At 37.0% G+C, this 25,252-nt stretch overlaps 1 protein-coding gene and 1 non-coding gene across 3 annotated transcripts in view; both read left to right on the top strand.

Moving 5' to 3' along the window:
* Positions 1-25,252, top strand: part of LOC110372023 (caskin-1) — a 273,544-nt gene that overhangs the window by 111,633 nt on the left and 136,659 nt on the right. The gene's annotated exons all lie outside the window — the stretch shown is intronic.
* On the top strand, positions 8,866-8,945 carry Trnal-uag (transfer RNA leucine (anticodon UAG)). The gene has a single exon. It is a non-coding gene; the product is annotated as a tRNA-Leu (tRNA).

Here is a 25,252-nt window from a genome sequence, read left to right as displayed (position 1 = left end):
GGAGTTTTCATAAGACGTACTACATGCCTATTATATGCATAAGAACTCTTAAAACAGTAAAAGTAAATTAGATCATGTCCTTTTGTTCCTAAGGAGCACTGGTTTAATTATAAACTATTCGTATACAAATAAATAAGCTTTTGAGCAACCACTGTATTCTGTTTAATATGGACCAAACAAAGGATATCTTTTATCGTTGAAACCATTTCTTTTGAGATACTTACGGTTGAATCTTGATTAAAAGTATAAAAGCAATATAAAAGTATTAAGTAAGTTGCTTGCAAGTAAACGTGATTAGTTATTTAATTGTTATAAAAACAGATTTCAGCCCATAATATACTTTCTCAGGGTCTAATTAAATAAACATTTCAGTGGTTTTGGTGTGAAATCGCGACAGACAGACAGGCTTACTTTCGCTTTTATATTATTAGTAAAGATTTATCCTGTATCCTAGAAGTCCAACACTATCTTCGACATGGTCGAAGCACTGAATAGCTGCCAAAATAAATGATAAAGTCCGTAAAAACTACAATGAAAATGAAGATACCCCTTATCCTAGCAGTAGTGTTATGTTCAAGCATTTTTATCTCCATGAGAATATGAGATAAAACGTAAATCTTACCCACAAGCACAATAAGAAAATAAACTTATATTAATATCCCTTATCTTTGTAATTTATATAGTGTGTTAAAGGGTGTAAGAATTTCCGAATAAATTCCTATAAATCATAGCAATATAACAAATTGTCGTGTATATTTTGTGTTGTTGAATGTTTTATAATTTTTTACCTGTCTGTTATGACTATTTATTTATTTTACAAAGGTGAGAACCAGTCAATGATGTGTTCATTATTTTGTAAAAATATGAATAACCTGTCCTGCCTGGCTGTTAGGTGCATTTATTCTCAATCACACTGAAGATGCGGTTTCACCACTGTTTGAAAGAAAGACATCAAATGCTTAGTAGTAAAAATATTAAAGCGACAGTAACTCAGTTTTTCTGACCGGCTTTCACACCAAAAGTACAGGACTGATTTGGCTGAAATATGGTAAACGGATAGTCTAGCTAGAGCCTGAAAAAGGACACAGGTTACCTACTATGTATCCGATTGCGGGAAGGAGGCAATTCTCTCGGAGCACGGTTGGAATTGCGGTGCGAGAAACATCCTTTAGCGTTCTTAATACAGCCATAGCTTCTGCAACCTTTCACATTTCTTAGATCTTCAATAACTTCTCAAAGATGGCTAGAAAATAAAGCTGTCCAATGTCCCGTCAGTTTCAGTCCATATTTAGCCATTTGGGTCCGTATTCCGGCTAGCAAGACTGCAGATATCGAACAACTAATAGGTCCCTAAACTGTTCGCTATATCTACCGACAGATTTGTTAAAGTAATCACACGGGAATGTCGATCACAGATACGCGTGCTACAATGTGGACACACCGACTGTACATTTGGCGAATAAGTTGGTCCCTTTAATTAAGTTGCATATTTTTCTGCTAAGTAATTTTCACTCTAAAGCTGATGCTTGGTTAGATAAAGTTCATAATAAAGAAATACAGAACATAAACAATAAAATTACCTGTAATAAAAACCTGCATGCAGCGACTACTAGAGCAATGTCAAAATATTTATTTTGTCCTTTCAATGTTTTGTGAAGTCGTTTTCATTTTCACCGACTTCCCAAAAAGAAGAAGGCCCTCTACTCGTCGGAATCTTTTTTTAGGAAAAAGTAACTTTGTGCTTTCTTATTCCATGGAAATGTTTTGACACTTTTCATCAAAATATATCCTAGCTTGTCAGAAATCGATGGCACGGGACGTATAGACCCAAAATGCCGCGGCCTTTTCCCAACACTAAGACAGTTGAACCTACGAAAACAAGCCAACTTGCTCACCGACCTTACCTCCTGTGTACCACGAAGGGGCGGTCGAACAGTACCGATGTGATTAATGACGGTGACCCCACGGCATCGCCAGATATCAGTATCTACGTGAGCCGCGATCACTCTTGATTGCCCCGCATTGTTTGAGCTTATACTTAGCTACTGTATCTGTGTTGGCCGTTTGTGCGGATGTAGGACTTTGTATAGAAAGAGAAATAATGTTTTTATTGACTGTAGGTTGTAAACATGAAGTGACAAGGCAAGAATCTGAAAAATTAAAGACCTATCGCTTATTCTAGAGCCTGCAGGCAACTTCCGAAGACCTTTTCCTCAATAGTATTTAAAAAGTATCTAAAAAGAAGTAAATGCACACCTATACCTAATCCATTCTCAGACTCTAGCAAGACTCTAGATTATCATTTGTACCAAAACTTATTTAAAAGTGTTCAGTAGTGTTCAGTGAAAGAGCGACAAATAGACTTGGTTTCTTTCGCATTTTTAGTATCAAGTGAAGATAGAAAGAAGAAAACAAATTAAAAGGATCGAGCAAAAGAAGGCTTGCATGTACAAAGATACATAACACTATTATCAGAACTAAAACCAGACAAAACACACCATAAGCTGCAACTTATAACTTCAAGTAAAATTAGCGAAAACGGTAACAAAGTCGGATGCAAGCCAATTATATGCGAATTAGATGAAGCAACACTACTCAGTTCTTTGAGATCCTTGTCTACAAGTGGTAACTGAGGTAATACTAACGTATTCTCGTATGAAATGGTACGCTGATGAGATTTTGTGCCAAAATTGTGTTTTGTTTGTGCTAATTATGGTTATATTAGAATTGGCTGTGAGCTTTGAGTGTTGTGTGCTTCTAGTACAATCAGGTTGTACAAAACAGAGATTAATAAACTAGCTTCCGCCAGCAGTTTAATCTAAATCCCATCTGAACTACCTCGCGTACCCGGTTAAAAAGTAGTTTTCCTCGATCAATGGGCTATGTATCACTGATTTTTTTTTAATAGGACTGACAGATCTTGTGATAGGCGCGTTCAAACAAACTCTTCAGCTTTAAAAGATTTATTTAAATTAGAATGAAGCCAAAGCTCAGCCATTTGCTCACTTGACAAAATACGTTTTAATGTAAATTTCATAAATACAAGCAATTTAATTTAATTTATTGTTGTTTTATTCGAAAACTGGCTTATTTATAGCCTGACCTTTAAAAAACACTTATCTAAAATTAAGCATCCTTAGCACTTTAATTAAAATAAAATGGCAATAAAATAACAATGACAACAAACCTCTTTCACTGAATCTCACGCATAATTTTTCTATTTTTTACTCGTGCAACACTCGAGTCGGTTTGTCAACGTTGGCAGAATAGGACATTCCGTTGCGTCGGGGTGTGCTAATGATTTTTTAACGTAATAAAAATGGCGACGCTTTTGTTGGCACTGTGAATGAAGATGAGCACAGTGAAACGTTGCGCGGAAAAAACTTAGTGCGAGAAATGTTTTCAGGGATTTTCGTGACGTATTGTTAGGAGATACAGTTAGACGTTGAATAGACATGCAGCTTTTCTATTTAACTGTTTTAATAAGCAGGCATTGTGTAAAGTGTTCTTCAAATTATCATTAACTTAAGGCTTAACTAAAAAACAAATGACTGTCTGAAAACCCTGAATGACGTTACACGTTTGTGTTCAAATGACGTCGTCATGTTTTTAAAGCTTTCTCTTTCATTCTCCTGAATGCACGAGGGACAGGAATACTTCTACTAATGTAGTTACCACAAAACATTGAAGTGAAGTTCGTCAGGTCAACCCGGGGCGTGGTAGTCCCCATTAGGGTAGCCGCACCTAAATCCGTACTTATTTTAATCACTTGTACCCCGCTGGCTTTTATCATGCGTGTTGTTGATGGCCTGTTCGAAACACAATCAATAAACAACCTTGCAACTAAGACATAAGGTTTCTTTTGAATTGAGGCGACCACCCCTATCTACAGTTGAAGGAGGAAAATAAGGATATAATGTGGATAGCAAGAAAAGCTACATCATGAGGCGAATTGTTCTTGTAGATTTTTGCAAAGAAATTGTCTAAGCGTCGTTTTCCGCTGCGTTTTTCTTTGATTTATGTAAATATTTAATACAAGACATTTCTGTGAACATACATAAACTAAAGACTTTTTAATTTGTTTCTCAAGTCTCATAATCAAAGACATGAATACACTAATCAGTTGTAGCAAAATGTTCGAAACTCATCTCGAAATGCTACCTCACGTACCTTTACCTTGTAAAGTACTATAGCGGTCTGAATAAAAGGCAATTCTTAATTGAACATTTCTTACTGATTCATTAAAGCCCAGTAAGCAACATAAAGCACCATTTCGATTCCCATATTCCCTAGAATTTGACATACAAATCTGGAAACCAACTTTGCGTCACCTAGCGGAAATATTCGTCATACTAACACCCTTGGAAAGGGCAAATAGACAACTCGGAAGTGAATATAATAAGGGGCAATATATCGCAAGGGTCCCTTTACTGTTCACGTAAATGACTTATTGCAAAAGTTACTGCCGATATGATTCAGACGGCATCATCAGCGAAAGATGAGGGAAGAAGGTTCACTTATTCAATGCATTAGAAAAAGGTATATTTATTCTTCTTTATATAAATGAATAAACTCGTCTAAAGTGGAGGGCTTTTTGTACAAAATTATCTGGCAAACCCATATAAAAATTAGTCTATAACCTTCTTCAATAAAAGGACTATCAAAGAACTTTTAAAATCGGACCAGTAGCTCCCGAAAGTAGCTCAAGTTTCAGCAGCTTTATAATATTAGTACACATAGTAATATATGGTGATCTTCATATTAAATCTATATTTCTTCCCATTCTTTGGTAAATATGTATATGTGGTGCTTCTGCCCCCGTCTCCTGCAACATGATCCATCTGGTTAATGCAGTGATTTGCGTAAGACGTGGTGTGTGTTTAGGCGTTAATATCATTTCACATAATTGACTGTCATTATCCACGTTTACCGCCTAGTTTTTGCTTAATCAATCATGATATGTTGTGCTTAAAGCGTGTTGCTTAAGGGTCAGTTTACTGTACTTAGTCACATGATTGACTATGTGCAAACAATGTCGGAAATAAATTGCCTTAGAAAAGTGGCGCCGTGGTTTTTGCTGGCACTGCTATCTATTCTGGGTTATTGAAGCTTGATGTTAAGGTCCGTAGATATATGGCCTTCTTTCAACGTTACATTATTCTCAACTGTTATGTGCCAGTAGGCCGATGAGCAAAATGCTCGTCCAAACATTGCGATATCTCAAGCGGAAATCTTGATTGGATGAAATCCTCATTTTCCTTTGTTACTTCCATTATATCAAAACCATTTAACTAGAAACAACTTCACACGCCATTCAGACAAATTCAGCGAATCATCAAACAGATCGGTAAACAATCGGCGTACAAATACCCCGTCCGGCTAGTTTATAAGCCGGTGGTTAGCGGGGATTATCGCGCGATTCGGAACGCACCCTTTCGGGGCGTCGACCCTCGTTACTACCCACGGCCTGTTAGACATGTGATGAATCTTTCCTCCAAAAGATATCTTTGCAAAGTTACGGAGGTGCCCGCTGAATGACAGTAGGTTTTCCATTGTATTTGTGTAAAGGTTGCCTCCATATACGACGTCATTTGGGATGACAATGAGAATAGAATGGTTTCGTATGGAATACGATTTATTTTTGGTTGACAATGCCTGACCTGGACGGAGCAAAAAAATTCACTTAGCGTAAAAGATGATTTATATTTTGGGTCTGTAAGAGCTGAGATAGTATCAGAATACTGCACAACTATGCATGTATTTACCTACAAATCCTATGGCCTTCTATAAGGACACATCACCTATGCATATATTTCAAAATAGAACAAAAACATAGCGTCCTCAATTTAAGTCAGCACGCCAAGTTGACAGTGCAATTTTTACAATCCCCTAAAAAGTCACGGTGCTCATAGCTCGTAGAAACTGCTTAACTAAACAAATGGCCACCACGGGTGGTAAGAATTTTTTACGAGCAGCTCGGACTGTCACAAAAATTCGCCCCCGCTGTTCATTCCTAATTCGCGTATCTCGGTCAAGTCTACACAGAGGAATTTATTTAAATATCAGTCACCAATATGTTATCGATTTTATTGCTTTTCGCCGTTACTCGATATTTTAGTGGGCATAGGTGATCAACTAAATTTTAATGACGAGTAATTTGGGTTGAAATGTTATCGATATTGTAAATCATTTAATACATTTTGGTAATCAAGTGTTCGCGTTTTATTTCTAGCACCAATTATTTTAATGGCTAAATTAAGGAGTGAATTTAAAACACCTTTACATGTTTACCTACATTTAAATATCAACATGATATTAACTCCTCGAATATTAAAACTAATAAATTGTTCGGATTAGACCTTTCCAGTTATTGTGTTATAAACTTCTATGATCAACGGAAAAATTAATAATAAAATCTCAGCGTTTTGGCGCGAATGAATACTTTGGACTTTTTTCGTACTTCACCATTGAATTTTCTTCGACAAGACAAGACGAGTCAGCTTAATCAATTTTTCTGAGTTCGTTCAACTGTCTGAGATTTTCCAATCAACTTGATTGTTCTTAAGATAAAATAATATTCCACTTTCATACTGGAAGGACTCATCTTAATTTTTGCATGCATTTCGTTACTGATAGCGCATTCGATCCAAAAAAAATCCTTTCGTTTTAATACCAAATGAATCAAGATACACTATAAATCACACCGTTAATTATTTTATACGATCACATTTTATTAATTGAAACCAATCGAAAACAATTCACAAAACATGATTTAAGTCAACGTCGTTAAAAAATGTTCAAAATGGTATCCTTTATACGCACTTAAATAACTTTGATGATATTGCATGTTTACAGTGTCGTAAATCTGCTGACATTCGAGATTTATTGTTATAGGATGCTGAGGCCACAAATTATGTTCGACACATTTCGGCTTTTGTCTGAATGGAACGATTTTTCTGATTGCTTTTGGAGGCGGCCGTTATAAGTTAGACTAAGTGTATTGTTCTAAGAACTCTGTTAGATATACCTCCTATAAGACTTTATAGTGGTTTCGTGTCACATACACCTACTTAGGTGCAAAGTGGCATAGGGTACCTACTTAAGAAAAGTGCATATAGTAAATGTTGTAATATATGACCGGAAAACAAATCAATAACTTTTACGACAAATTCTTAACGACCAATTTGGTAAAACACAGAAAATGACAACACAAATTACCGATGCTAAGCATCCTATGCTTAGATAACGAGCCAGCTTGATCTGTCATCTTCAAACAACGCAAGTGCTTAAACAGCTAATATCAGTCATAAATAACAAACGATTTATACATCAAATCCTGATGGGCGTACGTAGGAAGAAGATTCTAGGAGTTTCGTAGCGTTACTAAATGCCACTGACTCATCACACTTACAAGGTGAAGATGTATTCCTTAGACAAAGAAAAACTGGTGAAACCCTGGTATTTATAGGACTACTTGTCCAACTTTAAACCTTTCTAAGAAAGAACCAACTAAATTCCGCAGATTAATTCATATCCGCCATGGAATGGTTCGGTGTCAAATATGAAAAAATATATGTTTTAATTGCAATTTTACTTATACCTAGCAGTTTCAAAAAAAAATCATAGTTCCAAAATCGTGTGCCGGAGCCAGAATCTTTATAATAAAAAGAATCCGAATCATTTCAGACACTTTACTTCGAAGGCAAGCAAGTACAAACCAGAGTAATTTTAGTATTTATACCAGACTAAGTACAAACTAAATAAGCCAGTAATTTGGAAAATTAACATTTAAAGAGCAGGATGTCAAGCCTATACTCAACTCGACACAAATTAACTATAGTAAATCGATAATGGCGGATAAAAAAAAGAAAAAAAAAACACAAGCTATGCATATTCTTCGTTTAAGCCACGTAAGTTTTGTAGGCGTACCCAGGCTAGGGCCAAGTTATTATCGTGCATAAATCCATAATGATTGGCCGTCTCGCGAGATAACTGCCTATTACAAGTGATCGGTGCAAATGACGTGCGTCACTCGGATTTAGACCTCGTTCAGTGTCTAATGCGTTGGCAGTAATGAGAGTGCTGAACTTCGACAAATTAACGTTTACCACGGAGAAAGGATAGATGAGTGGAGATGCTATAATGAAGGTAGGTCAGGTGTCTGCTTGTAGGTCAAAAAATCGTACGGTTAGGCGTGATTAAAACGATCACTTAATAGAACTAACGAGGCTTTCGGGTTCCTTGTTAAATAAAAGTCGACGTGTCAAGATTGGTCTTTATAAAGTGGTAAAGATTTAATTCGAAAAAAAATTGGCGCATTAAGTATAAGGTATATGAGGTCCGAACTATGTAGTAATGTTCCTCATCCCCCGAACTTCAACTTTTTGGGGAGCTGTTTTCTTAGAAGATTCTGCGTTATGACATCTCCTCGCCATTTTGTTCTCCATGTTAAAAACTCATACTGGTTATAATTGTTTCCGTATTGCTTTAGAAATGGTTTGTAAACATAGTGTGTGAAGTAATGTATGCAATTGATGGTATTAGCGAAATGATGGCTCTGACTGGCTATCTGTGTTGTCAACTATGGGAAACAGGTTAATGTGGTATGCTATGGGCTAGTGAGCATACTAACTGATCTTTAGTACTTTCTTATTAAAGTACTACCAAGGTACAAGTGAAGAACTAAATAAAACCTTCAACTATCATAAATACATTTCTCAAGGTTTCAATCGATTTTTACTAGTGTACCCAGTCTCTCAGATAAAGGTTTTTAGTACCTCCCTTAACGTAATGTATTTTTGTACTTAAGTATGAAGCTAAGTACGCCTAGTAAATACGTCGCTAATTTCGGTCGCTCCCACAGAAGGCAGCGTGGCCGAGTGGTCTAAGGCGCTGGTTTTAGGCACCAGTCCGAAAGGGCGTGGGTTCGAATCCCACCGCTGTCACATATCCTTTTGTATTTTTGGTTTATTTAAAAAAAAATATCTTTTCTCCTTTTATATATTGTTTGTTCAAATTGTATATTTTAAACCACAAATATCATATTACTAATTATGTTTTCATTTTTTACAGGTACGGTGTTTTTACTTAAGGCAGACGAGATTTAGGTGGTAAAGTATAACAACATTCATTTCTCCGACAGCCCTAACCACACGACATTAAAAGAAAAAGAAAAAACACTGCGGTCACTGAAGGGAATTTCCCAAATACCATAGATAAAGCTTGCCAATTTGCATCTGTACTTCAAGCAATGGAAAATGTGTTCTATTGACTGGTAGATAAGGTATAGGTTGAGAGTAAAATTAAAGTTGTCGCGGCAAAAAACCGGTCAGAAATCTGTCATTGCATTTGTCAGTGGCATGCTTTGGACAGGGTGAATCGATGGGGTTCCACCATTCCGTAATGGTATTATTTTTTGCTCTGTTTCAATATTTATCTTGTTTTCGGAAGCTCCTAATTATTAGCTCTTATTGTTGTTATTTTATGACCATTAACTTTGGAAAAGTTTTTTCGTGACGAACAATATCGTATTATTTAAGTTTGAGTGTCACCTTTTTGCGTTTAAGGTTATCAAAATTAAACGATAACGAAAAAAATCCATGACATTGTGAACCATATTTTTTTTAAGGTAGCCATTTAAATTCGTATTTACATTATTTATCACACAGCAGACGATGCTGTACGGTAATATTTAGGTACATAATTATGTATTACATAATTCCAAAAACAGACCCCCATTTTAGCTTCTTCCATCACACACGCTGTACCAACTTCAGCAAAATAGGAAGTCAATGTCACACAACTACTCGACCAACCATAATTAATGACAAAACAGCTAAGTACCGTCTACATCATCAATTCCCAGTACATTCTCAAGAGGTTGTATATCATTCAGCAGTTGTCGCGTTTTTCAAGGGCTTAACACAAGAGCCGTTGTTTCATGCCTGTTAGGCCCAAGAGTGTTGACATTGACGACCTCTTCATATGAAATTCAAATTCCTTGAATATGGCTAGGGTTAGGATCGTTCGGCGTATGTAAATGTGCATTACACTACACATAATGAATTTGGTTAAGTTTATCGGGTCTTGATGGATAATGAATTGGATTTTCGAAGTTATGGGGAGCGTTTTTGGGTTGTAAGACATTGATCTTGTAAAGTATAAAGCGAAATAGGAGTAACTATGAATAGAAGTTAAACCAAGTGAGTGGGGCCAAAATGATTATGCTGGGATTTGTTACCAAGTGCAATTTTATCAAACTTTATATTTAAAACAAACATAGATCCACGCATGAATCTCAAACACGCCTCCTAAGAAATGTTACCATAAACTTAAAAAAAGTAACAATTCCAACGATCAATCCATAGATTAAAACTAACAGAAATCCATCGGGTTGTCACAGCAACGCCGATCGGTCTCACGGCGAGCCCGTCAGCCATTGATTTGCGCCAAACTATTTGTATGCGAAGTACGCCGCGACGCTCTATCAGTCAGATGCAGCAGAATACAAGGAATTCATAGTGCGTACTGTGTTAAGCTGAGGAAATACAACTCATTATGTGCTGACATGCAGAGGGGAATGGAGACCAACTTATGAAGATAAAATTATAGTTCTCTGAATAGAGAATATAAAAGAAAATCATGAATGATGTAGGTATGCCTAATTGTCGTATAGGCCATGCTAAGGCGTAGGACGGCAAAAGTAGAGAATTCAGAATGCAATCTAATGAAATACCTCAGGAACTTAATTATTAAACTGATAAAACAGATAGAGGATACATATAAATATATAAGACAATTTCTATATAAAAAATTATGAACAATAATCCACAGTTGAACATATTCACCAGAGCGTGTGCAGTTACGAACTAACCGTACAAGCCAAGTATCAACAACTCATAGATCTTTGTTCAAATCCATTAGACATTCTACTTGCAAACAACATGTTTGTTGATACCCAAAACAGTGTGCAGCTAAGCTAAGGAAATACAAGCCATTACGAGGACTCTATATATAGCGGCGACGTTCGTCCGTCGGTCACGTTCGTACCCCATTAATACTTGTAACTAAGACCGGGCAAACACTGAACTTGGGCTTGTTCAACACTGTGAAACGTTAAAATTAATATGTGTGCTGGAAGTAACGTCATTTGTGCGAATTGTAGTTTCGATTGCGAAGCTTTGAGGCTAAATAATCTCTTATTCAGCGTGTTGTGGGAGTATTGTTGACTACACACGAGTGTTTGCTTTATAAACCGAGACGGTACTTTACTGAATTTGGTTAGGATCGTACTTACGAGTACTTTAATGATAGTACTCTTACTGTAAGAGATTTGTATAAGATCTAGCAACTTGAGCTTGGAATATCTTTAAAAAGTTATCATACTCAATCCTATCCTATATTTGAAAATTTTCTGGACAGTCTTCACTTAATAATTATTTCTGCATGTTGTAGGGAATTCGTTCTGTGTGGTCCAATGTGCCTCAACACTTGCACGCCCATTTCAAGACCTATATGCTGCCACTGAGATGAATGTGGCAAAATGAATATGATAGCAAATCTCGAACTAACACAATTATCTATCCGCTTGTTAGCAAGCTACAAAAACTTGACACCTCTCAAACCATTTCATAGCTTATTAACCCCAAACTTACCATCAGGAATCGCCATTAACCCATCAAATAGCTTAACTACACCTTATTAGTCTTCGTTATCTCGTCACTCAAGCGACTGTCGTCATTTATAATAATAAAACGAAGCTGTCGGCTGTAAAACAGACTCGTGTGAACTGCAATCAGTGCTTCATGTAAACATGAGATCCTTGCCACTAGGGCTTTCAAATACCGGATTTTTTCAATTCCGGTATCAATACCGGTATTCAAAATTTCAATACCGTGATCACGTGATTACGGTATTGGCGGTCATGCAAATATTGCAATACTCCAGATATTAAAAGTCGTCGCTCCTTTATGCGTCTTCGAAGTGCTTTTGCATGATTTTGGCTTACGTCATTAGCTTGAACATCTAACATACATTTTAGAGCAATATCCGCTTTTAGTAAATTGGCATCCCGTTTACAAATTTCTAATACAGTTACTTTGACTACAGAAAGGCTGTTGTAAATATTTTTAATATTGTCAAATCGAATTCGTCTAATTCGAAATCGGAGTTTAATTTAAGATCGATTAAAACTTTTAAAACACAATCTTTTAGTTTCAAAAAGCATCCAATCATAGCCCCGACACTATGACTAAAAATGAGATTGACTTCATCATGACGAACAAGAAGCACCTAGAAACGTCTCCGTGATCAATAGGTTTAATACCGATAGCGATTACCGACTTGTCCGAGGCTCTCTGAATATCAACTTCAAGGCCGAACGTTTGCGTCTGATGAAGGCCAAGCTCCGACCAACACTGCTCCAAACCATTTCAGGATCTGAAACGTTCCAGTCAAATTTGGAGAACCGATTTGCCGCCGTGGAAGCCACAACAGACGTTAACCAGAACCACGAATATGTAGTTCGGATCCTCAGGGAGGAAGGTTCGAGATTCTGTGACATGCAGCGTAAGGGCAAGAAGTCGAAGCTTTCGGAAGAGACATTAGGGTTTATGAAGAAACGACGTGAAAACCCGCTTGTCACTTCGTCAGCTAAGCGGGCTCTAAACCAACCAAACAAAGGCTCTAAGCGACCTCCGGTGCTCTAATACTCTTGACATTGAAAGAGCAATTGAGCTGAATCGGGGGTCAAAGGTGTTCGTACAATCTCTTGGAAGACGTCACTTGACGAAGCTGACCACAACAAGTGGAGAAGTCATTTCTTCGGTGCCGGCAGTCCTTTCGGAAGTGGAAAACTTCTATGGCCAGTTATACGCATCGCATGCATCTCGACCTGATCCCGGAAATGAGGATTCTAGAGCCACATTAACACGTCATTTCACCGAAGACCTGCCAGAAGTCAGCAGTGGCGAAATCGAGATCGCTCTGAGACAGCTCAAAAATGGAAAAGCCCCTGGCGAGGATGGCTTTACAACAGAGCTATTAAAAGCAGGAGGTAAGCCCGTACTGGGGGAGCTCCAGAAGCTTTTTAACGATGTCCTGTTTGAAAGGAGAATTCCAGAGACGTGGATTAGGACTGTTGTCGTCCTGTTCTTCAACTTCAACTGTGTCTAGCATTTGTGGACTATGAGAAGGCCTTTGACTCGGTTGAAATCTGGTCTGTTCTGGAGTCCCTGCAGCGTTGCCAAGTAGATTGGCGATACCTCCTAGTGATGAGATGTCTCTTTACTATTGACTAACAAAACAATCTTATCTAATACAACTTCCTGCTACTTATTACAACAAACCACAATAATTAAAATTATAAAAAGATGTAATACCGTAATCACGGTATTGGCTTGTCAATACCGGTATTGAAAAAAGACCAAAATATATCCGTGATCACGGTATTACGGGATCCCGTAATACCGGTATTGAAAGCCCTACTTGCCACATGTGTTGATATAACTTTAGAGGCTGTCGAACGATCAGAAATAGACGCAATGTGGTCGGATTTGGCGGACCGTCTTTTGATTCTTTGAATCATTGGTGAGGTTCTCGCAGATTGAGAAGGTCAATGGCAAGAGAGTAATTAATATTTCTTTGCTCTAAATCACTTTCATTACTTCGCAAATCAGTTGCATGCACAAATTGTTCATGACATTACATAGATACGAGTGGGTCCCGAAGAATAAGGCCCTGCCAAAGTCAGGTAGCATACCAGCAATTCAGTTAAAATGTGCATTAAATATAAATGAATCATTAAAACCATATGCTCGTGTGTCAATCATAAAACCAATAAAGCTAACGGTGTATAAATATTTCCTTACGAATGTACATATACCTCAAGGTAAAGTATCAATTAAAACAATTCCTTCTAAAGGTGTTTTCTCTTCATATCAATGTCGTGTTCGGTTCATATTAATTCGTTAAGAGACAATACCATGGGTGGACAAGCTGTCAGAACTATTGGTGGTAGGTGATGGATTGACATGACACTATGCCGAGAATTTAAATTATTCAACTTGTGTTATTTAAGTTTGTAAGGTATTTACTACCTTTTACTGATTGTGTATGCAAGAATCAAAATTAGGCACATTATTATTTATCAGTACTAACATGTCTCTCCTAAAAATGTTCTTCACATTCCTGATTCGTATTCATTTGTTTCACAGTAATTGTTGTTATTCGACCTTCAGTTTTTTGCGTCCATAAAAATATATCTGTATACAAATCAATTACCTGTTAAAGTTTAGCAACACGCACGGAGCCATCCATCTTTCTCAAATCAACAATTAAGCACCGCATTCTTTTGCGAACAAACAACGGTTTTTCGTAGTCCTCCATTTTGCAAACGAGTTCCCACTGAATTAATGTTTTGGGCAATTAAAATTTTAACTCCGCCGACCTTCAGGTGAATGTATAAAAAAGCAACAATTATGGAAGGCCGTACGTTTGCAGCCTTTGGTCTGTATTCCGGCGATGCATACCGTTTTAACAGCACCGAATTTTGTGTTTTAAGCTTTGATCACTTAGTAATTAGTCTTTTTGTCTGTTCGTGTCGTCTTTGTGTTGTTAGACACGGCTTTTATAATTGCTGTTTTATAATGCTGTTGGTATTTTTGTTGTGGTCTGTGTCCGCCATGACAGATTGGGTTTTCACAGGCATCCTGTTATGCAAGATGTTCATTTCTTTTAGAAAGAAGATTAACACCAAAAATCTTAATTTGATCTGACCACTTATCTAGACCTTAGCAGCTGTAACATAAAATTAAAGTCACATATTGAACACGTGTGAAGTACACATGCTATTGTAATTCTATATTGCTCTAAGGAAGTAAAAGTAAAAAACACATTAGCTTGACGTCAAGTCAAATTAAGGGAAAGGTGCTGTTTAATGAGATTCCCTGATGACGCACTAGTGTAGGCACCTGCTTCTGCATAATGCATTGTTACCTTATTACTCAGTGTTATTATTGCTACCACAAGATTTTCAAATAAACAGGGTCCATACGAAAAAAAGTTCAGGACATCAAAAAAGTTTTTGAATTCCTTGGAGGACTTTAATGTCAACTTTTTTTGGGAATGTCATTATTTTTGTAGGTTAATGATTATATCCACAATATTCACAACATATACCTTCTGATTGTTAGACACTTAAGAAGTATCCTGATTAGGTTAGCACTCATAATGTCCAGATACCAGCTGCATTTGCAACCATTTGCACAAAAGCAGCATCTAACATAAAAAAAATATATTCTATTAATCATCTTTAACAACAAGACCAATTTAATTTAGACCACAGTAGTTAATAAATAAAACGTTCTAAGACTCCAACTACGCTTATACCCCGGCTTCATTCAGCACGTAACATTTATTTTGTCTTCATTTACCGGTGTTTTATTTCTATTTCCTTCGTAGGAAACGGGGAATGTTCGTTTGGTGTCGTAAAAATAATATCCATTATTATAATTGGGTAGCCCACGTGCTGCCTCTATAGTTTTACGTCTTGTGTCGGATTCTTCCTTGCTTCCTCGTAATGGTTTTCTTTTGTACGAAGTTAATTGAGAGCATTTTTGGGGAATTTTATTAGTCGTCCTTTTGATTGGTTTGACTTTCTATTTGTTTGTGCCTTTTTATCTTTAGCTTTGTTGTTTAAGTTAGTTAGATGTTTGTATCATACACGATTAAGGGCTAAAATCTGTAACAACTCATTTTTGATTTGATAAATAGGAGTGATTATTATGGTTGCTACTATAGGACATTATGCTTGCTTTTTAATTAAAAACTTACGTGATGTAGTTTTAGTTTAATCGATAAAAAGTGTTAGCTAATTACTGTTAATTTAATGTTGCAGGAAAACATTGTTGAGACCCTCCATGTAGTTTTATTGCCCCTTCAAGTTTTTATTCTCTTGAAGTTTCGTAGTTAAGCGGGCTATGTATCTTATTTCTTGACAGGAATGCAATTTTCTTTCCTCTCAAATTAAATTGTTAATTTGCAACTGATGCTTTGGCACAGTAGGTCTCTTTAGCTAAATTAAGTCTATCTGTCAATTAACTTTGTCGTAATAATCTTTAATTTTAAGCGATGGGGAAAGTTTGAGGATTTTTTAAAATATGATCATTAAGTTTCCGATACGATTATTAACTGAAAGCATGTGTGATGCGCATTTTAGACCATTATAGATTACTTCAATAGACTTTATGAATAACTACAAGTATTCATGTCTTTGTTTCATTATGGTAGAAATCTGTGCTGATATTATAAACCTCATTTGTTTTTTTGATCTCAGGAATTTCTGGTCCGATTGGGAAAATTCTTCCATATAGCCCATCTCTCGAGGAACGCTACGGGCTGAGTAGTTTCCACGGTAAACTTGAGAAACCGTTGGCTGGAGCTATTACTAATTATTAATTGAAAGTATACCGATCGGGTGACAGTAACTTTATAATAGGTATCTAAGTACACTCGTTAAGATACAAACAATTCAACAGAACCCTATAGATATCTAGTACAATAAAGTATTTTCCGGGAAAATCTAAAGTACGTACATAACAGTAGAATATGACTAGTTGTAGTGCTTACCTGAAGGGGTTTTATCAGGAGTGCATTAAGTACTCAGGTTATCTAGCCACCTCGAATGGTATCAAATACTTAGGGGAATTTACTCAGTTCATAACAAAGAACTTAGTCATCTAGGGCTAAATGCACGTGAGACTCATATACCTGGCTAAATATTACATCCTGATAAAAGCATAAAAAAACAATCAAACTTTTAGTCGGCCTATAGGTGAATACGCTCATAAATTAGTATGAAGATGAATATTAGTAAGCACAACGATTAGGTATTTTGCCGGTATCAGAACGACTAAAAGCTTTAATTGAATTCAAGATTTTCTCAAAAAAAAAATTGCCTTTGGGCCACCTGTCAGCCGACTGTTTAGTACGCAGTGAGGTTAGGCTTACTGTGAAAGCAAAACACATCATATAGTGTGTACAGCTACTAAAGCTTTAAGCTTCTTTGTTATCTCTGATGAAAATCTTTTTCATACTTTCATCATTCGTTTACGTCAAAGCCTATGACATGATTACTTATGTTTTGTATTACGGCCTATCAGCAACTTGTATATCCTAATTAGCACCTCAGATTGATCCAACCTAAATCCACAATTTAGGAACTACCACCATCAAAGAGTCACCCAAACTTCCTTTCGTTCCGCCCATCCAAATACCGGAATAATTGCTGTTATTTTTATCACAAACACGGTCATAAATAATTCATTCAACACATGCCATATGCCACGAACACATTAATTATAAATTTAGATTCGGCATTATACGCTTTAGAAGTAAACGCGCCAGCGAAACGTGAAATTATAGGTCGGTAAGCGAACTCGCGTATCTTTTATCTCTATCGTTTGTTATAATGGTAGAAAAAGAGGTGTAATGTCGAGTGTGGTGTTGTCACGGTGTGTTGAACAGTAGGGAGTAGGAAGAGGTGATTGTTAATGATACATGATAGACAATACGATAAATTTTAGTTAGGGATCATGGATCTATATAATTATTTTCTATTTCCCCGGTTTCACCCGCGACCAGTGGAACTACTGCCATTACCGGGATAAAATATAGTCTATGTCACTCGTGACTCTTCTGCAGCCAAGCCAGCCAGTGGCGGGGAGATGGTTAGGCCGAGTGCCGAAAGATAACCGCGACTCAGCAATGATTCTCGTCGCAATCAATTGCTGCAGCATGACGAGACGAGAAATTATCCAGCAGTAGACCAGGTGTGCGCTAGAATTCTGGAAGATACAGTATGATCCATAATATAATTAATGTTAGGTAATTCCATAATATTTCTACTTTTCCATTTAAAATTCAGCAGTCGATGACCTTTTGAAACGTGTTAGTAGTTTTCATAAGAGTGCATTTTATGACTACAGCTACGTGCATGCAGTCATGTCCGTTCATCAACCACGGAAGTGTGACATATTTTGAAATAGATAAAAATCTAATTAACATAAAATTATAATTTTCCGAAAGTAGTCCAGGTTTATCATTCAATGTTGGCTGTCGATATCTACTAGATAAATGATCTACATAATTACTATAATTAGATAAAATCATCAATCTTGATACATATTACAGAGATATCTGATCTTATAAATTAAAATGTAATGCAAGAAAACTATCTTTAAGTCCATTTACTTAACAAGTTGAGATGTAAGGAGATAATGTTATCAATAAATGCTACCCTGATATAATTATTGAAGGTTGATAAAGTCTATACATAACTTCAATGGAATTTGAATACCTTTATCAATTTATAGGAGGTAAATATCCTTTCGTTGGATATAAATATATTACGGTAGATTGGGCCCTTCCCCAAATTAATAGGCCCCTATCAATTGAGCGTTAAAATATGCAAATAAAATTGACGAAAATAGCCCCACGCTGGAAGAATGACACGCTGTAGGAACACCACGAGTTATGGGATTTTCATTGTTTTTATGTGATAGTCAAATGTTTCGTAGCTCATGAGGGTAGAAAGGTTACATTCCACTCCAAAGCACTTTTTTACATTAATCTAAAATACATTTTCTTACATAAATAAAGTTTTGTAAGGTTGTGTTTTATGTTACTACTTAGTAATAATGGCGCCCAGACTGATTTTGGCAACGGCGACTGATTCCCAAGCTATACAGGTCTTATCAAGCACAGGTCCACTTTCTATTCCTTCACTGTCAAAGTCCAATGGCACCTAAGTTATTAAAAAAACAAAAGACAGTGAGCACTCGAAGGAGCGCTCAAGTCCGACATTCATTCACAAAAAGTCGCAAAATTCACAAAACCATTGTCATCCTACTCCGTAATCCTATACTGAAGCGTTCAGGCAATTAGCAGGCGCGGGAAACCCGGTGTCTAGTTGCGGAGTTTTTGTGTCAAATGAGATGGAACGCCATACCACAGCTACACTGCAACAGTATTGGGTGACGTTGAGGAAATTTACATTTAAATGCTGATACTTTTGAGTTCCTGGACTGTTCTGTGTTGCAATTGGCGATGCTGGGAACTGGACACGGAAGGAAGGGTCTTGTCAAATGACTTATCCGTTTATTCTAGTGATACATACGGTACCGCAATACGGTGATCCTAGTTAAGTACTGTGTAAAAATGTATGAACCAAATATTATTACGGTTACACGAAAAAACAAATGACTGACTACGCTATAAAACAAATGAGCGAAAGCTGCTTGAAGAGGGCTATCGTGTATTTAGTCTTTTCAATTATAGATTACAGGAAACCTTTTTATTGGACCAAAAAACTAAATTACAAGTTCAAAGTTATTTTTCTGCTATTTTGAATCTAAAATCTGCCAGGCAAAAACTATACCTATCTCCACTTTGTGGCCGACAAAACAAAAGTTAAAAACCTTTCTGTTGTATTGCCTTGGTTCTCGTTAAGTGGTAAGTGGGTTACTGACCGCGGTATAATAATGATAACAGAATGTAAATCTATACATATAATAAATCTGTAAAAAAACTGTGTCTGTACATTGAATATATTTAAAAAATAATAATTGGGTGGGGTTTAGAAACAGTAATGGAGACCAAATCCAAAAAAAAAAATCTGTCTGTATGTCTGTATGTCTGTATGTCTGTATGTCTGTTTGTTTGTACACGCTAATCTTCGGAACTACTGAACCGATTTCAATGATTTTTTCTTTGTTGTGTCAGTATTAAGCGTGGTCAACATATAGGCTATAATTTATCTTCGAAACTTGAAGACCTGATGCAGAACACCAACAGACCAACAAAACTATAAGAGATACAAAAATGGTGCCATGGCAAAAATTGTTTCATATGATGAGCATTTTCAGCTGAGATAATAAATTTTAAGATCTGGAACACCTGATGTGGAACCCCAAGAGCCCAGCTTCTCTGTACCATACACAGGTATGACGTTTTAGCAAAAGTTGTTCAATTTGATAAGCACTTTCTATTGAATTATACAAATTGAAGATCTAAAACACCTGATGTGGAACTCCAGGAGCCCAGCTAGACAATAGCATATAAAGATATGACGTTTTAGCAAAAGTGGTTCAACTTGATAAGCACTCTCTATTGACGTATATACATCGAAGATCTGGAACACCTGATGTGGAACTTCAAGAGCAATAATACACTTGAAATGTATAGAAATGAATGTTATGAAATAGGTGGTATGGTGAATCAAAAAAGTAATTAGTCCGTCTTTTAGATAATCCTAAAATAATGGACACGTATTTTTTCTTTTCTCCTTCTCACAAACAAATAATAACGAAGATATAACTTGAATTTTGTGTTAAGTCACTGCTTAGTAGGTACAAATTTTACATACCTAGACGTGGCGTCACGAGCCCCCACTCTCCGAATTTGTTGCGTTATATCTCATTATTATTTTGTATGTCTCTTCCAGACCTCGGGACTACAGAGTTCCGAATTTTTGGGAGGCAAACGTGGGGCCGAAGCCAACACTCTGAAGCCCTTTTGAGACACCTTTAGTGAAATGGTGAAACAAAACCGACGATTATTCCTTTATACACTATAGAAATGAACCCGAGGACAATCCCCGGTGGACGTCGTTAAAAAAAAGACAATCCCCGGTTCTGTGCTATACCATTGCTAATTGTTGATGAAAACTACTTGGGATATGAGCGGCTGAAGTGTGAGGATACCTCGGCGGATTTTAAACGCAGATTACGCGCTCCCTGTGGGTCACTTACCACGAGGCACCTATCCTCCGAGCAGGGCTACTAACCCTGCTCTAGCGACTCCACTCTGGACGGCCAAGCCAAGCCAGAGGCGTGAGACCTACCCCCGTCATGGTTCACTCCGACCGGCCGGAGATGGGGGACAGTATACCCTCCCTGGAGAACTCAGTATATATAGCCCACCGGGGTCGCTACTCCCCGTCATCAGCCTCAGATATCCTGCGGTGCTTATATCTCATTATTATTGTCGTTATTATCTCAATTATGTTAGAGTCGACTTCCAGTCACGATGCAACTGAGTACCAGTGTTTTACAAGGAGCGACTGCCTATCTGAGCTCCACAACCCAGTTACCCGCTCAACCCAATACCCCTTGGTAAAACTGGTCAGACTTACTGGCATCTGACTACCCATAACGACTGCCAAGAATGTTCAATGACAGCCGGAACCTACAGTTTAAGGATACCAATGACCGTTATTTGGAGGCATCCCCTCCAAATAACGGTCATTCGTCAAAAGTCGTGGTGGCCTAGTGGGCAAAGAACCAACCTCTCGAGTATGAGGGCGCGGGTTCGATTCCAGGTCAGGCAAGTACCAATGCAACTTTTCTAAGTTTGTATGTACTTTCTAAGTATATCTTAGACGCCAATGACTGTGTTTCGGATGGCACGTTAAACTGTAGGTCCCGGCTGTCATTGAACATCCTTGGCAGTCGTTACGGGTAGTCAGAAGCCAGTAAGTCTGACACCAGTCTAACTAAGGGGTATCGGGTTGCCCGGGTAACTGGGTTGAGGAGGTCAGATAGGCAGTCGCTTCTTGTAAAGCACTGGTACTCAGCTGAATCCGGTTAGACTGGAAGCCGACCCCAACATAGTTTGGGAAAAGGCTCGGAGGATGAGGATGATCCCCTCCAAATAACGGTCATTGGTATCCAAAATATACGTAGAAAGTACATACGAACTTAGAAAAGTTGCATTGGCAGGTACTTGCCAGACCTGGAATCAAAGACGTACGCTCATACTTGAGAGATTGGTTCTCTACCCACTAAACCACCACGACTTCCACTAAGTCATCACGACTTTGTTATCTCAGTAACATTTAATGTTTTTTAACGTATTAATACGTGTAATATTTTTGCCACACACAACTTAAATGCGGACTAATTAGAATCACTACTTTTATCCCTATCTTTTGCGGTTCAGTTCTCAGCGTTTTGTTTAGTCTGCTGTGCTTTTGCCGTTGAAGTACAAAAATTAAATATATGAAACGTTTCTAATGGCTATGCGTATTCCGTTGTTTTCAAGTCAACGGGCCCTAAAAATTCAATATCAGACAGTTCAGATCTTTGATTTTGCTGACCCCGTAGTCGCTGGCATAAGGGACTTTATCCGCGTACGAAGTCGCGGGCAGAAGCTAGTAACAAATAACGATGTCGTAAACTGGACACATACTCGTAATGACGTCACCTTTAACTTTACTACAAAGAATTTATTTATCAAAGGCGTAAATAGCGTGGAAAGAATTCCAATAAATTATCGGTGTGGTTATCAAAACAATGATAACGATGTAGGTATCGATCAATCATGAGTATCGATTGTTGCTTAATGCAAACAATCGTTTGTTTGCAGACAGGACGGCACCGAGGACTTGCTTATCTGTCCTACTGTTATGAAATGTTTTGTTTTTATCGAGTGTGCTATGTTGCAGTAAGACAAAGTCCAAATTGAAGTTTGCTGTCAGTAGTTGATATTTTTCTTCGGTTTTTAAAAAAGTAATTTTGGCCTTGACATAATTCTATAGGGATGACCCTTGAGTGACCTATGAGTATTGACCTATGAGTGTGGAAATTCATTAAAACTGTAAGTAGTTTGTTACATCGAGATGATAAAATGTGATCCTTTTCTGTCGCAAAATACTTATATTCCAATTGGAATTTCATAAAGTAGCTAAGCAGATATTGTTACCAATTTCTACAACCACATAATTAAATGCCTTAAAAAATCACACAGGTGTTTTTAATTCGACATTTACAACGTAAAACTTTTAATGCAAACAAAAACCAGGCAGTCAAATCTGAGTAGGTACCATTATCACTTATCTTTGGGCTTACACATGTAATTGGCCGGTGGCAGGAAAGCCGCATTTACATATGAAATACCTCCCAGTTCGTAATGTAAGTGTAGCGGTGTAATTACCTGCGCAGGAGTGGCCACGTGAATGGACGGGTGCGTAAAATTAGGCTCGGAAGCAGTTGGAGTTTTTATGGTAGCTTACTTAAGGTTAGGGTATCTTTTACCTTAATTAGAGGTGTAGAATTACAGTTTTGAATAACCGTTACGCAATTTTTGGATACCTAAGAAGACCTAAATACTTGTTTTTTTATTTCCGTGTTTAAATGTTGCACTTCGATGTGAACTCTGAAGTAACCAATTCTGGTATCACTAACACAAGAGCTAGTTGCTTTTGATTCTGAGCGTAAATCAAATTAGGTACTTCATTACAAAACCCTGATTGGCTGACACAAGAAGGCTTTATTAGTTCAGATTTCAACGTATAAGGTCCTACAATCCACATAAGGAGTTTTGAAACGAGCATCCAATCCGCGATGATACGTCATTTTCACTGAAAAACATGACAGATGCGACTTGGATTTCCACAAAAAAGGAGAAACTGGGATTAAATGGAATCAATTTAATAGCTTATTTTAGTCCTAAAAGGGCATAACACTGTTCAGCTCTAACTAGGCTCAGACTGGTTTGTTAACCATTCATAAGTCAAACGTAGGTAGAAGGACCAACGCCAAAAACGCCTTTGACCGCAGAAAACAAAAATAAAACACACATCTAAAAGACTTAACCGCTATTAGGGAAAAGGTTTCTTAAAACACACATCACAAGCAATAACAACCCCTATTTCTTACCACATAAAGATAGATTTACTAGTTCCAGTAAGAAGTTTGGTGTAAGTCATTATTTCTTTGAATTAACTGTTTACTTCGTACCGTTTTGCCAGACAGTAAAGAAATAATTAGAACATTTTTAAAGTAACTAGCGACCACATGTTACAAGCAACTAAACATTAAACTTCGCTTTTGAATAATTTCCTCATCTTTCTTCAAAGCTTGTACCTTGCCTATTGTAGTCTAATTATTTACATATGCAAACAAAGCACCAATAAATGCATGACCCGTCACATATAAAAGTAAATGCCATTTTATATTCTGAATGCACCAGAAGGACCTGTTCAAAGTATGAACGTCATTAGTAACCAACTAGAGATTGCAAACGTATCAGTAGATAAATCGTTACTGATATGAAACATGTGTGTTATGATATCATGTTTAATAATATGTATGATGGGGTCTTGTTTGTTAAATTCATCATCAATAGCAATAGTTTTCAACTATTAAAAATGCACTAAAATCAACACACTCAGAAAGGAACAAGACGCAAGATAGATAGACTTTATTAGTTACATCTTTTTCCCTTTCAAGAGTTTCCAAAAATTTGGTGCTTGCAATATTAAAAATCTTCGCAATGATATCTCAGTTTGCAATCTCGACACTATCCGATAATGTTACCAGAGAATGCACCTATTTGCCCATTTTAAGTCGCCTGTAATTAAATAAATGAGGTTGTAAGTAAATCCATTACGGACAATCAGCTGAATGAGAGATCAATTAAAAAAAGGCCGAATAAAAAATATGTGGAAAAAGTCTTGTTAATGAACACGCCGAGTCGTACATTACGGACGAACTTGACGTTTTAATTATTATTTAATTTATATCTGTAGTCGGCTTACACTATCGTTGCTGAAAGAGACATTTTATAGCCAGATTGTCTCTTGTTTTGGTTTGTTTATCACACTCGTGCCTCGATAATAACCGAACAGATGTTTTATTTGCGTTAATAACTTAGCTATCCTGTCTTTTTTGTTTTTAACCACGTAGATTGTACTTTGTTTTAAGGCACGAATGCAATATCTGTCTGGCAGGAGAATAATTGCAGTTTACGAAACATTCGTGCAGCACATTTTAAACGTTTATCAAAATTAAATCAGTGTAAACTACATGCAGGCCATGTTGAATTCGTTCTTAAAAATAATAATTTTGAATTTGTAATTAGAATTCGAATCTTTAAATAACTTATTCATACAAATATAGACGATGCGCCGGCGTCGTTTATTGGTCTTTTATTTTGGCCCTGTCGAGTTCAAAAATGTTAATGCAAAGGGACTTTCCGATGGCGACAAATGGTTGAGATTATGATCTGAATTTCTGTAACCTGTTTGTATAATAAATTAAGATGCAACTCCTCCGAAACCTGCCAATCCACCGATTTCAGGATTTTTTTATTATTTGAAGGACAAAAACAAAACCTGTTTAAGTAATTTTAAATTTGAATAACTATCCTCTTTGCGGAAGAGATAATTTTGTAACATATGCGACGAACATCTACA

Source organism: Helicoverpa armigera, chromosome 2 (genome assembly GCF_030705265.1).
Source record: "Helicoverpa armigera isolate CAAS_96S chromosome 2, ASM3070526v1, whole genome shotgun sequence".
NCBI classification, from domain to species: domain Eukaryota; kingdom Metazoa; phylum Arthropoda; class Insecta; order Lepidoptera; family Noctuidae; genus Helicoverpa; species Helicoverpa armigera.
Note: the sequence above shows the minus strand (reverse complement) of the source record. Positions and strands in the feature narration are given on the sequence as shown.